Here is a 14,671-nt window from a genome sequence, read left to right as displayed (position 1 = left end):
TGTTAAATTTAATATATTATAATTTCATCTTTGGTGCTGTCAGTGTCATCATTTACTACTGTACTTTAAACTTAAATACTACACTACAGGTTTAATCTTTACAGCTGCCAACCAATTTTAATGCAATATTTAATGCTACATATTCTGTTGATTCTCTTATTAATTTGAAGAGCGAAACCAGTAAATTATAAATTTAAAATAAATGTGACTTGTAAATAGTCCATTAAATTTCGGGCACGCAGCCTTATAAGCTCCACCTGCGCGTGCGGGTCACAGATGCCGATCGGCGACAAAGAAAAACGCTTACACATGCGCCGCCTGTGGCGAAAGCGTACAGACATGCGATTCGCTTATCGATGTACGATCGGCGGCGGTGACACCATGACGACTTCTCTGCAGTTTAATTACACCAAGAGCCGGATTCCATGCTTTGTCCAAATTAAAACCATTATCTTTATTTATTAAATTATTATCTAACCTAATCTCTATAACTTCCTTGATGACAGATTCACATCACTGTAATTCATGGAATGTGCTGTTTCAGTACAATGTTCTGCCACATCTGACTTTTCTGGCTGTGATAAGCGTGAGCATCTTCGATGCTCCACACATCTCTCTTCAATGGTGCGTGTTGTTTGTGCAGTACCACCGCGGTGTAGCATATAAGGCCGCGCTTGTCATCTGGTCATGAGTCTTGTGACTCACTCTGAGGATGGCCGGACGATACGCGGCCGAAATATCAGTGGAAGAAATTTTATTTGCGCGGCTGCATGCCCGAAATTTAATGGACTGTTCATTATGGAGAGAGAAGTTGAAAATGACTTGTAACTATTTTCAAAAATTTAGATATGCAGGCATTCCTTCAGTAAATTCAGCCTTCACAGATTTTGCACTTATATTGTCTTCAGATGCATATTTTTGTGTTGTATAAACGTAGACATCCATACTCTGTTCTAATTGATTTGTATTTGCAATGTGCACGTGCAGAATGCCTGATATGTGGACACCAACGACTGCGTGTCTCTGCCACAGTCAATAAAGCATTGTACAGGTTGTTTAAATACATAATTCTTGAATTTTTAATATATATGACTATACCTTCAGAGGGCAACGTCTTTGCCGCAGTGGATGCACCGGTTCCCGTCAGATCACCGAAGTTAAGCGCTGTCGGACGTGGCCAGCACTTGAATGGGTGACCATCCCGGCCATCATGCGCTGTTGCCATTTTTCGGGCTGCACTCAGCCTCGTGATGCCAATTGAGGAGCTACTCGACCGAATAGTAGCGGCTCCGGTCACAGAAAAGCATCATAACGACCGGGAGACCGGTGTGCTGACCACACGCCCCTCCTATCCGCATCCTCATCTGAGGATGACACGGTGGTCGGATGGTCCTGCAGACGGAGATCTATACCTTCAGAGCTGCACAGAGCAGTACACTGACCTCGCGCCCGGCAGCGCCGCTGCCGCCAGGTTCGCACCCACGTGTGCCGCGCCGTAAAGCAAATGCAGTGCTTAAATCATGCCCGCGGCGCGCTACTAAACATTCGCGTGAGAATTTCCCGTCACGCCAAGATATTTGCTTTTACTGTAATAAAAATGGACATGTTTAGAGTGTTTGCCAGAAAAAGCTCAGATCTGAAACTCAAAGCCATTCCAGGCCCTTTGCTTCGTGCCGGAATCGGAATCGAACCAAGGATACTCAGGCTCGCGAACCTTGCCCATGGAAATTCATGTCGTTCATTTCACTCCGCCTACGGCCTCTCTCTCGAACAGTGACTGTGTTCGTCCCACAAATAGTGTGCGTCGACATCGCCGGAACTCCCGTCAAGTTGCAAGTGATTTTGTACCAGTGTCAATTCATGTTGCACGAGACAGTCGCTCTTGTCGTCAGCAGGACAATAAACGTTTTGTAGACTTGGACATTAACGGCAAAGTGATGCCATTCCAGCTCGATACAAGAGCTGCAGTTTCACTGATCCATCAGGACACTTACAAAGTGCTGGGCACACCTCCGTTGCGTGCCGCAAATATTATGTTAACTAACTATTCAGGTCAAAAGATCCCTGTGTTAGGACAGTGCAGCTTTCTTGCAACATACAAAGGACAAACAAAACTGGTGTCATTTTACGTCCTTCGTTCTTCTTCTGCAGTGAACTTGTTTGGTTTCGATTCATTTCAGTTGTTTAGCTTGTCTATAGTAAATCAGGTCCTATCAGTGAACCAGACTGTGCCTTAAGACAGTGTTTCTAGTCTATGTGAAGAATTTGCAGAACTTTTTGCACCGGGCCTCGGTTGTGCTAAGAAATATAAAGCACATTTGAAACTAAAAGTAAACGCGCAACCGAAATTTTTCAGAGTGCGCAATGATCCCCACGCATTGCGTGATGTGGTCGCAAAAACATTACACGATTTGGAATCACAAGGTGTAATTGAACGTGTGCAGGCTTCTCTCAGGGCATCACCCTTAGTAATTTTGCCAAAACCTTCGGGAAAATTGAGACTTTGTGTGGACTTCAAGGCAACAGTGAATCCACAACTAGTTATTGCAATTTTTCCTTTACCCTGCATGGAAGATCGTTTCGACAAACTGTGCCCGGGCAAATATTTTTCGAAGTTGGACCTAGCAGATGCGTACCTGCAAATACCGGTGGACGAAGAATCCCAGCACGTTTTGGTGGTTAACACGCATCTTGGTTTGTATCAATTCAAACGACTGCTATTCAGGTGTGCATCCGCCCCTGTATTGTTTCAGTAATATCTACAAACTGTTTGTGTGTCGGTCCCTAATGCAGCAAACTATCTGGACGATATTGTGATCTCCGGAAAGACAGAAGAGGAACATTTCGCCAATCTCAGAACATTATTTCAGGTCTTGCGACATAATGGTCTTTGCTTACGGTAGGACAAATGTGTGTTTTTTGCTAGTGACTTGCCATACCTAGGACATGTACTCAATGCCCAAGGCATACATCCCAGTCCCACGCACCTCCGTGACATACAAGACTTGCCATCGACGCAGAATTTAAAGCAGCTACAGAGTGTGTTGGGAGAAATCAATTATTATCAAAGATATGTGCCGCATGCCTCTTCCATTTCAGCTCCGCTTCATCGTTTACGCCATAAAGGTGTTCCGTTCATCTGGACGACGGAATGCGAACGCGCCTTTCGCCGGTTGAAATCGGCGTTGCTTTCCAATACTTGGCTTAAGCCATTCGGTCCCCAGAAGCCCCTTTTGTTGATGGTGGATGCGTCGGATTTCGGGATCGGTGCTGTGCTTGCGCACAAAGATGGATCGCACGATCGCCCTATTGCCATTGCGTCCAACTTGCTTTCGTCTGCGCAAAGAAATTATTCACAGATCGAGAAAGAAGCAATGGCTCTCGTATTTGGTGTTACAAAGTTTCATGACTTCTTGTATGGTCGTCCCTTTACCATAATCACAGACCACAAACCTTTGACATCGCTTTTTCATACGAGCAAGCCTGTGCCTCCACGTACAGTGCAGAAATTCATTCGCTGGTCTATTTTCCTCTAGCTGTAGCGCTTCGATATCTTGTATCGATCCACTGCTAAGCACGGAAACGCTGATGCGTTGTCCCGTTTGCCCATTGCTGAGGATAGGGCATTCGATTCCTCCAAACTATCTTGCATGTTCATTGATTCGGAAACCGATGATGTGGTCGAATCGTTTCCGATTGATTTTTGTCGTTTCGCTACAGCCACAACTGCCGACCCTGTCCTTGCTACGGTTTTGCGTTTTGTTGCTATGCAATGGCCCTTGTGAAAGTCACAGATCGGGGACCCGTTGGCTCACCGATTTTTTGCTCACACGGAGAGACTTTTTGTTCGACGTGGTGTTTTGCTGTTGCGTTCTGATAATGATCAGTCCAGGGTCGTGGTCCCACGTTCGTTACAGTCCTCTGTCTTAAAGCTTCTCCACCAAGGACATTGGGGTATTGTGCGAACGAACCAACTTGCTCGTCAGCACTGTACTTGGTTCGGAATCGATGCTGCGATTACGAATATGTGCATGGCGTGTGCCGAACAACAATCAGCACCACCGCGGAAATTCTTTGCATGGCCAAAAGCCACTTTCCCTTGGCAAAGCTTACACATCGATTTTGCTGGTCCATTCTGGAATGCTCGATGGTTGGTTGTGATAGATTCAGTCAGTAATTTTCCTTTTGTTGTCCAGATGTCTTCCACGACATCATCTGCCTCCATCCAAGCGTTATCTGCTATCTTTTGCATTGAAGGTCTTCCACAGACTACTGTTTCCGACTATGGCCCACAATTCATGTCCGCAGAATTTCAGTCATTCTGCAAGGCCAATGGTATTCAACATCTGACGTCGTGCCGTTTTCGCCACAGTCAAACGGTGCCACTGAACGATTGGTCAGGACTTTCAAGTCACAGATGTTGAAGTTAAAAGAGTCGCATTTTTCGGGAGGACGCGTTATTGTTCTTTTTGTCCTCGTATCGTTCTCAGCCCCGGGATGGTCGCTCGCCGGCTGAGTTGCTCCACGGTCGCCCTCATTGAACCTTGATGTCTTTGCTACATCCGCCGCATCCGGTTCCTGTGCAGCGGCAGACACCTGCTTTTGTCCCAGGCGACGTTGTCTACTACCGCCACTATCGAGGTTCACGGCATTCGCTCCAAGGGCTCATTCTTTGCTGCCTCGGACGCGCTATGTATCAGGTTATGGAGGCATCTGGTGAGATGCGCCGGCATCTCAATCAGCTGCGCCTCTGTCGTCGCACGGGATCTGCCGCTCCCCGTCTGGTTTCAGCGACGGTGCCGTCCGGTAAGCGCCCCGGGGACCCATCTACTGGCTCGCCTCAGCCCCAGGTGTTACCGACGCTGCCTTCCATTTTGCCCCATGGCGACGCACCGCCGCCGCCGCCTGTTCTCCCGCCGGCGACGCCCGCAGTGGACGCATCGCTGCAGCCGCCGGGCGCCCCCCTGGGTCACGCGCCGCCGATCGCTCCCCGGGACCAGTTGTCCTCCGGCATGGAACTCTTGCCCGCTCCGGACCATATGTCGTCTTCGCCCGTCGGGTGCCCCGGCCCGATGGGAGATCGACCCTTCGGCCCCTCCTGTGTCTCTACGGGCGCATACACCGCATGTTGGCGTGCACCCTGGACTAGATTTTCAGGCGTTCCCTCGCTCCCCGCGATCCGAATAGCAGGGTGCGGGTGGCACAGCCTCGTCTGCTGTTAGGCTCCCCACCTCGTCGCATACGTCAACATGTTGTCTTCCCCACGGCGGGCGGAGGCCTTATACCACAACCGTACGCCGATTTGCGGGAGAGCAATGTTGTGTCACCGCCAGACACCACACTTGCTAGGTGGTAGCCTTTAAATCGGTCGCGGTCCGTTAGTATACGTCGGACCCGCGTGTCGCCACTATCAGTGATTGCAGACCGAGCGCCGCAACACGGCAGGTCTAGTCTAGAGAGACTCCCTAGCACTCGGCCCAGTTGTACCCGTGCAGAATGCCTGATATGAGGACACCAACGACTGCGTGTCTCTGCCACAGTCAATAAAAAGTTAGTTATATGTGGTGACTTCAATATTAATTGTATAAGTGATTGTGCAAGGAAGAGGATGGTGGTAGACCTCTTTCATTCATATAATCTTATGCAAACCGTATTCTTTCCAACGAGAGTGCAAGGGAACAGTAGAACAACCATAGACAACACTTTTGTTCATTCCTCATTACTAGAAGGGCATTCTGTTAGCAAAAAGGTGAATGGCCTTTCAGATCATGATGCACAAATTTTAACTTTAAAAGATTTTTGTGCTGCAACACGTGTTAAATATAGTCATCAGCTGTTCAGGAAAGCTGATCCAGTTGCTGTAGAGACCTTTGTAAACCTTATAAAGGAACAAGAGTGGCAAGATGTTTATAGCGCTGATACAGTAGACGATAAATATAATGCTTTTCTCAAGACTTTTCTCACCCTCTTTGAAAGTTGCTTTCAGTCAGAACGTTTAAAACAGGGTACTAGCACAAACAGGCAGCCTGGGTGGCGGACTAGAGGGATAAGAATATCTTGTAGAACAAAGTGGCAATTATACCAAAACGTTAGAAACAGTCAAAATCTAAATGCAGCAGCCCATTACAAACAGTATTGTAAGGTGCTTAAAAATGTTATTAGGAAGGCAAAAAGTATGTGGTATGCAGATAGAATAGCTAAGTCTCAGGATAAAATTAAAACCATATGGTCAGTCGTAAAGGAATTTGCTGGTCTGCAGAGACAGGTCGAGGATATAGAATCAGTGCGTAGTGGGAATGTCCGTGTTACTGATAAGTCGCATATATGTACAGTACTTAATAATCACTTTCTGAATATTGCAGGTGAACTAAATAGAAACCTAGTCCCAACAGGGAATCATATAGCGCTCTTAGAAAAAAGTGTTCCGAGACTGTTACCTGAAATGCTCCTCCATGATACTGACAAGAGGGAGATTGAGTTAATAATTAAATCACTGAAGACCAAGAACTCTCATGGATAAGACGGGGTATCTAGCAGAATACTGAAGTATTGTTCTATGTATGTTAGCCCAGTTCTCAGCCATATCTGTAAGTTTTCCTTTAGGAGTGGTCGGTTTCCTGACCGATTAAAGTACTCGGTAGTGAAGCCACTTTATAAAAAGGGAGACATTGATAATGTTGACAATTGTAGACCTATTTCTATGCCATCGGTGTTTGCTAAAGTTATCGAGAAGGTTGTATATACAAGGTTACTGGAGCATTTAAATTCACATAATTTGCTGTCAAATGTTCAGTTTGGTTTTAGAAATGGTTTAACAACTGAAAATGCTATATTCTCTTTTCTCTGTGAGGTTTTGGACGGATTAAATAAAAGGTTGCTAACGCTAGATGTTTTCTTTGATTTAACGAAGGCTTTTGACTGTGTTGACCACAAAATATTACTGCAGAAGTTGGACCATTATGGAGTAAGGGGATTAGCTTACAATTGGTTCGCCTCTTACTTTAAGAACAGAAAGCAGAGAGTAATTCTCCGCAATATTGAGAGTGGTAGTGATGTTCAGTCCCAATGAGGCACTGTTAAGTGGGGTGTTCCTCAAGGGTCGGTGCTAGGGCCACTGCTGTTTCTTATTTATATAAATGATATGCCTTCTAGTAATACAGGTGATTCAAAAATATTTCTGTTTGTTGATGACACCAGCTTGATAGTGAAGGATCTTGTGTGTAATATTGAAACAGTAACAAATAATGTAGTTCATGAAATAAGTTCGTGGCTTGTGGAAAATAATTTGATGCTAAATCACAGTAAGACTCAGTTTTTACAGTTTCTAACTCACAATTCAACAAGAACCGATATTTTGATCAGAAAGGATAGGCATATTATAAGCGAGATGGAACAGTTCAAGTTCCTAGGCGTTCGGATAGATAGTAAGCTGTTTTGGAATGCCCACGTCCAGGATCTTGTTCAGAAGCTAAATGCTGCTTTATTTACCATTAGAACAGTATCTGAAATAAGTGACACTTCAACACAAAAAGTAGTCTACTTCGCATATTTTCATACGCTTATGTCGTATGGTATTATTTTTTGGGGTAATTCCTCTGATTCAAAAAGGGTATTTTTGGCTCAAAAACGGGCTGTTCGAGCTATATGTGGTGTAAGTTCGAGAACCTCTTGTCGACCCCTATTCAAAAATATGGAAATTCTGACATTGCCCTCACAGTATATATTTTCTTTAATGTCGTTTGTTGTTAGCAATATTAGCCTATTCCGAAGAGTTTGCAGCTTTCACTCAGTAAATACTAGGCAGAAATCTAATCTGCATGTAGAATGCACTTCCTTGACCCTTGTGCAAAAAGGAGTGCAGTATTCTGCTGCATCCATTTTCAATAAGCTACCACAAGAACTCAAAAATCTTAGCAGTACCCCAAACTCTTTTAAGTCTATTCTGTCGAGGAGCTCCTGGAAGAGCTAAAAAATTAAGCAAATTCCAGTGTTACATTGTTGATTTTCTCCATTTAAACTTACGACTTGTCACCTGAATATGTTTTTTTATATTTCATTTTATCTGTTTCTAATATCGTGTTATAATTTCATGTATTGACTCGTTCCATGACCATGGAGACTTCTCCTTGATTTGGTCCCACGAAACAATAAATAAATAAATAAAGCATTGTACAGGTTGTTTAAATACATAATTCTTGAATTTTTAATATATATGACTATACCTCCACACTTTAACTCAAACACTACGTCTCCTTACATATTGACAATTGAAACCTCACACTTCAACATGCAATGTTAATACGAGAATGTTATCGATTGTCTTCAATAGTCATATTTCTCTCTTTGAGCTCTAATGTGCTACACAGATAGTCCTATTAATGCTTCACATACTGAACTCTAGTACCAAGACACTGATCGTTCTCTATCTCAATCAGCACATCGAAGTCCCCCTGGGGTGCTAGGTCTTTATCTATAGTTTTATATCCACTTAAAGTAAAACTTTGTGTATTCGTGAATAGCAGTATTCTGCTAGCACTTAGCTCATACTCAAGTTGCGACTATGCTATAGCATAATCCAGTGACACCTGGTCTTAAAGGTTGGGGAATGATCCTGTGGACAGTGACTGCTGTTACTGATGCTGCAGTGATTGAGACAGGAACATCTGCATGTCCTCGCCTATAAGAATAATAAAACCTAGCTATAGCGTAATAAACACATTAACAATAAGAATGATAATAATAAGTAGAGATAGTAAGACAGAATACTTGCAGATAGTCTCCTTCTTTCCAGTTGACTGCTGCTGCTGCTCCTTGCGGCACTTTTTACTGGGAAAAGTACAGACGACAAATAATGCTGCAAAGATATCGAGTGATAAAAGTTAAAAATTCTCTAAGGTTGAGGGGAGGGGTGACCTCGCACGTTATTAGTAGACAGCACAATGACGTTGATGAAAGCTGTCATGATGGGCACAGCTGTGGATGCAGAGGTGGGGCAGGGAATTCTGGGAATTCTGCTGCTGATATTATCAATTCTGGGAATATTGATGCTGGTGTCAGTGGGATACAACAAGCAAAGCTGCTTGCGCACTAGATGCTAGCATCAGAGCTTCCGGGAATGATGATGCTGATACCATCAGTTCCAGGAATACTGATGCTGATGTCATCAGTTATGGCCGGAACATTCACTGCTCTCCTCCTGCTATGGTGGCATTAATCCTGTATGGTTTTTGCCTCGAGAACCAACGAGACTGCTGAGATACTCAAAATGGAGGATCCTTTTACTATGGGAAGCCACTCAGAAGAACAAATTAAGCATTTGTTACCTCCAGGTACATTAGCAGTTGTATGTCACAAATGTGTGATTGGTTACAACTCAAGCAGCAGTTTGAGATGAACAGCAAGAGTAACGTGTAGAAATGCTCAAAATATTCCACCAGGAGCCGTTTAATAGACTGACTCAGATCAAAAAGTACGCTATGTAGCCGCTAATACGCATCATACTATGTGCCGAACAGTGCAGATGCAGATCTCGTTGTCTTCCATAGTCACCGTTTCCTGGTCGCTGCCCCTAGGCGGGCGGGATTAACGACGTATGGAGACGACGCGTATTACAGCGTGACTCACTCAGATGGCAGGTCTACATGAATGAAACGACCTTCACCCAGCCGATTGGCTCTCCGCTCACGGCCACTCTGAGAATGTGTGCCACGGCCATTAACGACTACTGATCTCTCGGTCTGTCCTTAGCTCTATGGCCTACAAATTCGTTGACTACCGCAGCTGAGGCAGTGCACGTCGTCACTGCCGGAAACGCCTTTTAGCTGACAGTCGCCTTACCTAATCGGCCCTCTTGTGATCTCAGAGATGCATCTGTTGAGCTGCTTGTGACCCAACCTATAACGTGTTTGCAAGAGTCCGCCTGTCTGTCATGTCGTTGTGGCAGACAGAAGAAGTCTGATGTCTTGTTTCATCGACATTTCGGTACTCAACGAAAAATATTTTTTTATAAGAAAGACACCAATATAAACAACAACAGAAGTTTCTAATTACTTCACTTGCTGTTAATGTGTAAACACCTACCGATATATATTGCGTTAACACGGTGTTGAAGAAATACGTGTCCTCTGCTTCATTAAAAAGTATTAAAAATAACCAGCTGTTAAAGAAGGGCAGTCTTGCACTTAGTAATCAAAGGCGACATTACAACTCAAGGGTACACGGTCCGATTTGAATTTGCAGCCTGAGGTATGCTTGATTAGTAAACATTTTTTCTGTTGCTGTTGCACACGGTATCATTATGGATACAAGAACATTCTCTGTTCCGTTTACGCTCGTTACATTTTCTAGGGATTAAACAAACAAACGATATTTATCCCTTGATTACCTATGATATCTCTCAATAATTTCTAATCGGGAAAAGGTGATTACATTTCAGATCTACATGTGAGGTGACAATTGATCCATAAAATTTGTATAGATGTTCTTTTGAGTAACTATAGTACTTAATATGGAGAAAATAATACGTACGTTTTCGCTCATATTATGTTCCATTTTATCGAATTAAATACTAGAGTTGTTGCATGTTCCCCTTCTGTTTTCCTACCGCATCTTTACAGCGCTACGCGCCTTATCGTATGTCGGTTTCCCCTTCCATTCAGCAACTGCACGTGGAAAGAATAACTGTCGAGAAACCTCCCTTTGAGCTCTATTTTCTCTGATTTTCTCGTCATGGTCATTTCGCGAGATGTATGTGGAAGGACGCTGTTGCTGCAGTCTTCTTGTGCTTTGATGTTCTCGTCATGGTCATTTCGGGAGACGCATGTAGAAGGACGTAATATGTTGACGGAGTGTTCTTGCGCTCTGATTATCTCGTTATGGTCATTTCGTGAGACTTTTGCTGAAGGACGTAATACGTTGACGCAGTCTTCTTGTAAAGCTAGCTCAGGAATTTCAACAGTAAACATCTCCGTGATGCACAACGCCTCTCCTGTACCGTGTGCCACTGAAATTTGTTGACTTTTCCCGCAACTGTCTCGCGTCGAGAAAACCGGCCACTCTTTGTTCGATCTTCTTTATCTCTTCTGTGAACAACACCTGACAAGAGCTCCAGGCTGAGGGACAGTTCTCAAGTCACCGTTTGAATCAGCATTTTGTAATCAGCTTCTTTCGTCCACATAAGCCTTCTTTAATAATTGCTTCCGCCTGCGACATTGATTTCCTGCACGACTAAGTCTTCTCCAGTATCATCGTTATCAGCCATTGGATACCCACTGTTGGCTAAGGTAATCCTTAATGTTGTCCCCCCTCTCATTTTCCACAACATCGTCATCAAGATAAAAATTAGTGAAGGAATAAGAATGGACGTGGTAAGAAGACGCATTAGAAGAAGAAGAATAGAATAATGAGAGGATATGCATTTCAGGGTAATCAAACGACTATAGATTACTTGGTGATTCATAAGCGTCAAAATACTATTATAAAACCTGGACGCATTGTGAATACCCGCCTACGACCAACTTTTATCATCAAAATTGATCAAATTACGGGTATAAGGCGATCTGGTATCCGCTGACTAGTCGCAGAAAAGGAGAAAAAAGAAGCCCTTAATCTATGCCAGGCACCACCTGTTTGGATATAATCCACAGAAATCTACTGATGTCAAAGATCAGATTCATGCCTACAATGTCAATAATTCCGTAAGATCCTGCGACTCGTCTAAGAGAGCTCTGAAAAAATTCCTTAACCAAAAGGATTGATGTGCACATCAATGAGCAACCTGCTGCAGGCTTTCATCTGCCGTATGTGACATGGAAGGCACTAAACCGACTGCGGACAGGATTGTCACGATGCAAGACGAGACGAACTTCAGAACGTAGGCCTTCATGACGGGAGACGAGCCCTGTGAGTGTGGAGACCTCCAGGACCCACATCTCCTGGTCTACAACAACCTGCCTGATCCTTGCACCGCAGGATCCTTGCAAGTAATAAGGCCATCAACACCAGTGGAATTCTTGAGCATACAGTTCGTATAACAGAAAATCAGAAGTGCGCGACAGAATTTTTTTGTTATTTTAACTATTTCGCATTATTTATGCACTTTAAACGTAAAATATATAAGTAAAATAATAAAATAAATGATGGAAAATGTTAACTACTGCCAAACACAGCGCCAAGATGTTTATTTGCTGAGGACATTCGCACTCTGTCGTAAGTTGAATTAAATTTTATAATCTATTATATAGTCCACGTTAATCAATGACCAGTGCGCTTCTTTAAAATATAAACAAACGCGACAGTAGCTAAGCACCGGCATGGATCACAACTCCCTAGGCAACATGCACGGCCCTTCGGCGCCCACTTAACGGTGGTCCGGATCACCTCACCGTCGTTTACCACAGATGGTTGGAGATGGTCACCCAAGAGCAGTGGCAGACACTCTTGTGCGACATGGACGCTATGAGAAATTCCTGGAACAAAGTATTATTTCGAGCGAGTGGGTGGCTCGATTTTATCAATTTATTGCTTCGGAGAAGCACAGCGCTCGGATTTGGTGGATGACGGCACAGGAATTTAACCTGCTGCTTATGGCTACCGAGTGCACCAGCAAATTGTAATTATTGAGTCGTAGTCATTGTCGCCCATTGGATTAGCTTGGTGAGGACAGTAGTTTGTAGACTGTAGGGGCATTCTGAAATATCCGCTGTATTGTAGGGATTATTACATTGTTTGTTTTAGGTTTGAATTAAATTAATTCTTTACCGATGATAAACCTGTAGTGCTAAATCTTTCGTCCGTTAATGGCAGAGTTATCCTTATTTAATGGCTTTGAGCCCAGTTTTTAACTTATCGATATCTATGCTGCTTTTGCTTCATTTAATATGGTACTCAGGAGTCATTTACTTGCTTGTTGTTTTAGCTCAAGTGATGTGGGCGTTGTTGTCCAAGTTTTACTTATGCAGCCTTTTATGCAACCAATCTGAGTCATTTGCGTGTTTTGTGTAAAAAGGTTCAAGTTTTATTTGTCCTAGTTAGCTAAGATCCATACGTTATGTATGTCTATTGGTTGTTTCATTTGCTGAGCTTACAGATTTCTGTTTTAAGAACGAAGTCCTTCGCGATGGCACTGATGTACGTATAAAACATTGTTTTACTTTTTTCCGTGTCAGTTCGGGTTGAAACTTGAACTTCCTACGATTACCTTCATCTTCTTTGTCAGGAGCAACAGACTGTCTGTACTGCTTCTGTGGTGGCCTTGTAAAGCCCACATAGGATTTTGGATAGGTCGATAATTACCCGCAATGTGGTCGCAGATGATGTCAACCTCTGCGATGGTGGCGCCACCGCTCACGCAGTAGCGTAAACATTGCGGCCAGTATTTCTGTCTCTTGTCTGCATGGAGAACTCGCTTCCAGGCACCGCTAACATTATATTTGCGTAAGTTCTTCTCGCACAGTCGTATTTACACAGCCTCTTTAAATACAGAATCCCAGTATGTAGAAGCATGAATCTGGTATTTTGTGTTTGTTCAGACGGCTGTGCTCAGCAACTGCAGATTTCTCCAGTTCTCGATTTTTAACATGCCGTTGATGTTCTGCACAGCAGTCAAAAACAGTACGAATGGACTCACCGATGTAATTGTTTCCGCATTTACGAGGGATGTTATAAATCCCAGGTATCCTTAACAGGGAGTAGCATCTTCTTTAGCAGGAGCACAACCTTATTAACAAACACAAAATACATTTCGATGAAACTAAAGTTTTGTTCCATGCTTCCACGTACTGAATTCTGTAATTATAGCTGCTGTAGAAATAAGAACATACGAGAAGAACTTCAGCGGATACAGTCTTAGCAGTGCATGGAAGCGAGCTGTCGATGCAGGGAAGAAGCAGAGACATCCGTTACAAAGTATACGCTACTACGGGAGCGGTAGCGCCAACAGCGCGGACATTGACACCATCTGTGACTGCAGTGCGGGATTGCCGACCAATCACGAGCCGTGTAAGGGCTATATAAGGCCACCACAGCAGCTCCTGACGAAGACGATCGAGGTAATCGTCGAAAGCTCGAGGTTTTTCCCTGAACTGATGCGTCTAGAAGTCCGAGAAAGTTTTATACAGGTCTCAGTTGTGTTGACTATTGATGTATTGTTCTTTGGAACGTGTGTCAACTGAAAAATTTCTGTGTGTGGCAACATGCATCGACCGAAAATTTTCTGTGTGCTCTAATAAAGGCTGAATTTTCAGGTTGTGTCTTGTTGAAATTATTCTGACAAATGGTCGACCCAATGCCACGCGTTCAAACCTTAATTGAAAATTGTTTAAATTTCAAATATTACTGATTCAGTGGAAACATTCGTTCATTTCCTTGAATTTGTCCAATTTAAAGCCTCAAAATGAAAATTCATAAAATGTTTACAGGAAGATATTAATAAATTATTGTTTCTGGATGAAGTGATGTTTTTTGTGTCCTTCCATCTTACTACACCAAGCTCCTCACTAGCTACACTATTTAAAGAAACCTAAAATGCATCTGTTAATTTCAGTGTTTCAGCCAGCGCTCTATGCAGCTGTCCTTGGCCTCAATAATGATCGTACTTTTTACTTTATTTTATGCAGCACTGCTGTCTCGCCATTTAATTCCAGTGTTCTGCTTTAAAGACGGGTAGAGTATG

The 14,671-nt window shown here is 43.5% G+C and overlaps 1 pseudogene; it reads left to right on the top strand.

Annotated features, from left to right (window-relative positions):
* Window positions 1-1,106: 1,106 nt before the first annotated feature.
* On the top strand, window positions 1,107-1,224 carry LOC124790949 (annotated as a pseudogene).
* The last annotated feature ends 13,447 nt before the right edge of the window (window positions 1,225-14,671 follow it).

The sequence above is a fragment of the Schistocerca piceifrons genome, chromosome 3, assembly GCF_021461385.2.
Source record: "Schistocerca piceifrons isolate TAMUIC-IGC-003096 chromosome 3, iqSchPice1.1, whole genome shotgun sequence".
NCBI classification, from domain to species: Eukaryota; Metazoa; Arthropoda; class Insecta; order Orthoptera; family Acrididae; genus Schistocerca; species Schistocerca piceifrons.
Note: the sequence above shows the minus strand (reverse complement) of the source record. Positions and strands in the feature narration are given on the sequence as shown.